Source organism: Nannospalax galili, unplaced genomic scaffold, assembly GCF_000622305.1.
Source record: "Nannospalax galili isolate Female #2095 unplaced genomic scaffold, S.galili_v1.0 scaffold2397, whole genome shotgun sequence".
Lineage (NCBI taxonomy): Eukaryota > Metazoa > Chordata > Mammalia > Rodentia > Spalacidae > Nannospalax > Nannospalax galili.
In genome coordinates, this window is record NW_008339288.1 from 120,159 (window position 1) to 124,156 (window position 3,998).

Sequence of the window (3,998 nt, forward strand, 5' to 3'; positions counted from 1 at the left end):
AAGAATCCAAGTGCAACCGATTAGAACTAATAATAATCAGATGCATACAGATTAGAGATGCATGCGCCAACATCTCAGTGTTAGTAGCAAAAACAATGAGTCTTTCTGCAAGGAACAATATATTCTAAAATGAAATGGAGATCTTTTTTAAAGTTTAAAGCCTCATTCAATTTTATGTCTTATAAGGTTTATACCGAGTACAATAATGTATAACTGTATTAGTTCAAATGTGAACCTAAAAATTTAGAGCCAATATTGAAAGAGAAGCGTCTTTGCTTTGGTTTTGAATATGTTAATGCTGTAATGAAAGGCTTCTGATCATGCGGTTATTAAATAATTTTTTTAAAAAAACTAAAAATGAAACTACCATATGATCAGGTTATACCACTCTTTGACATATACTCAAAGGACTCATTCTACTGTAGATATACCCATGCATCCATGTTTGTTGCTGCTCTTTTTACAATAGCTAAGAAATGGAAACAACCTAAATGTCTATCAACTGACGAATGGATAATGAAAATGCGGTACATTTAAACAAGGGATTTCTACTCAGTGGTAAGAAAAGGTGAAATTATTAAATTTTCAGGTAAATGGATGGAACTAGACACTTATATTACGTGAAATAACACAGACTCAGAAAAGCAAACAAGGCGTGTTCTCCCTCATTTGCAGATCATAGGCCAAATCCCTTTATATTAGTATATGACCTGAAGTAATAGCAGGAGCCAGGAAAATGGAAAGGAAGTACCAAGGGAAAGGGAAAGAGAGCGTGAAAGAGGAGGCTAGTAGGAAATAGGTGTTATCAGGGGGAAAACAGGGGCAAACTAGGGGCAAACGGGAAAACTAGGAAGGGCAAAGGACAGGACATACAAGGAACTGTGGTGGTAAACAGGGAAAGGAAACTCAACAGAGGGGGATAATAAGAGACAGGTACTATCAAGGCTCAAACTGGGGAGGAGGAGGAGGAGGAGGAGGAGGAGGAGAGTTAGATGGAGGGGGGAGTAAATCAAACATAAGTGGTATAAAAAGCCAGAAGGAAATGTATTCACCCCGACCCCCCTGAAAAATGCACATGCAATATCTGAACATAAGTGCATGTGTGTGCCTGAAGTTCATATAAAAAGGAGCACAGTGCCAGACAGGAGAAACATCCCTTTGAGTTGTTGGTCATGGTGGTCCAAGAGGGGCCCAAAATAACACAGAATGTTGCTACAGTCCTTGATTACCTCCCAGAATTTGGAGAAAAGACCCAATTGCTGAAGGCAGGACATATTTCAGATACAGGACTTGGAGCAAGGGAGCTGGAACCAACCTGGAAGTCTTCTCTCTGAAGACTAGCTCTCACAGTTCTACAGGATATTATGCAAGCTGTTAAGGGATAAAATCAACAGCCCAACCTAGATCTAAAACCTACTACGGCACAGCAAACTATATTGGTGCAGTAGGGGCATTTCTATCTGGGGGTAATCAGTAGCTATCTAATTGGACTTAAAGCCCTCCAAGTGGGAGGGAACTCTGGGATGGTGCTCTAAATATAGCCAAATACACGTGGCTGGAGAGGTCATGGGTCCTAGACAAAACTCTAGCTCTGTCATATCTCTAGACAAATGAAATGTCTTACTGCATGCTAATTATGGATCCTTCTATTTTCAGACACGTATACTGTACACCACTCATTGAAGAAGCTTCTTTTTGCAACAGACCGAGGCTACTACAGAGTTCCATAACTGGTCACACAGAGAATATATATCTGAGAGATGCCCAGCCCTAAGTGACACGTCTACAGTGGGACCTCTACACCTAAGACTCATGGAACACAGCAGGATAGGGGAGAGAAACACTAATGCAATCCTCTCACCAGCGAAGCTTCCTCATGCAACAGAGTGCAGTGCACACAGATGGCCACAACTGGCTAAGAGACTGCAGAGTGTGTGTCCCTGAACAGGACTCATATCAAACCTCAATGGTGAAAGAGGAAGTAGAAAGATTATAAGGCCACTGGGAACTCACTCCTATGAAATTGCGGCAATGGTGACAGTATGCACAAGAACCATGCTGACTCAATCAGACAAAAACCCAGCACAGAAAGAGGGGAACTGGGTATCTGGCCCAAACCCTAGCCTAGGAGCTATTGCTAACTGATTACTGGTAGGTGAGGGAGAGTAGATCTTTAAGGGAGAGACTCTAGATAGACTAGACTCCAGTGAATGAACTTGCACTGAAGGACATCTGGGTGCAAATGCTTGACTGGAAAGGATTGAACATATATGACAGAATTCATGAAATCCTGTGGGAGGGGTATGGGAGGGCATAGATGAGGGACAAGTTCTAAATTTGATCAAGATCTGTTATCTGAAATGCACAAAAATTCAATAAAATTTTTTAAAGAAACTTAACTCTCCCTTTCCAAGGAGCTATCAATTGCCAATATTTCCTCATTTAGGGCTGGAGCTTCTTGCCCATCTCCCCCATCCATTCCAGGATTTTGTTTGGCTTGGGCTTGTGCAGGTCTTTGCATGCTGTTACAAGCACTATGGGTTCATATGTGCAACTGCTTTGTGGTGTCCAGACAACACGATTTCCTTGTATTCATCCACAATCTCTGACTCTTACAGTCTTTCCGTCCCTTCTCTCACAGTGATTCCCTGAGCTTTGGGAATAGAGGGTATAAGTGTCTCATTTAAGACTGAGCACTCCATAGTATTATTCTCTGCCTGTTGACCAGCTGTGGATACTATAAACGTTGTGTGAGTTTCGGTTGGTGAAGTAATGTATTCTTGGTGGTAACATAATGTATCCTTGGTTACTTTCTGTTTAGTGATATATCCTTGGTTATTCCTTGGTTACTCCAAATCTGCTTTCTATATAAGCTTGCTTAAGTTTACAGTAAACATGCACTGGTACACAAGCCTCTGCATCCCCTGCGCTTTGATTTCTATCTGTCAGGATCCCCAAGCCTTTCAGGCTTGGACTGTGGTCACTGCACTGTGACATATATGTGTGCATGTATGTGCATATGCATCTGTGGTGTGCATGTATGTCATATATGTTTGTCCATGTGTATGGCATATGTGCATGTTCATGCCTGTGCATGCACACGCATGTGTTCATGTGTTGTGTGGATGTATATGTGGCTGTGTATGCATGTGTATGTTTTTGCATGCATGTGTGCCTGTGTGTGCCTCTATGTGTGTGTCTGGGTGAGAGGTCTATATATAGGCACATGTGAGTGTGTGTTGTGTATAAGAAATGCATAGGTGGTACAGATTACATGTAGATTACATGGGCCCTGGTTTAGAGGTCCACATTCAAGCAGCTGGCCAACAAACAGCAGCAGGCAAATGTAGTCTGATGGGTTCTTGCCCTCGACATTTTTTACATCTAGGAAGACCTTGTTTCTTCCTAATTAGCGTCTTGTTTTTTGACCAGCTCTAGGTTTTTCCATTTCATCAGCAGTTTGTACGGTGACAGCCACCTAGCCAACATGCTCACAAGGTCTAATGTTCCATGGGGAAGGAAGGGGAGTGAGGCAGTGGGGGAGAACGAATAAGAACAAAGTAGAATGAGATCTTGAGTGGAACCGGCACGATGGAACCCATTCATTACTTTGGATGCTAACTTTAAAAATTAATAAAAGATGGTGTATTAGCTAAAACACCATGAGCAAAGCAACTTATAAAAGGAGGCGTTTACTGGGCTTAATGTTCCAAAGGTATAAGAGTCCATCATAGTAGGGGAAGCATGCTATGAGGCAGTGGGATCAGAAAGCAGAGAGCTCATATCTTAGTTTTTTGAAGCAACCAAGGAAGTGAACAGAAAATGCACAGAATGGGAGAAAATCTTCACCAGGAACACATCCAACAGAGGTTTAATAACCAGCATATATAATGAAATCAAAACAGAGAACCAAGACAAAAAGCAACCCAATTAAAAGATGGGCTAAGGAGCTGAACAGAGAGTTCTCAAAAGAAAAAGTAAAGATGGCTATGAAACAT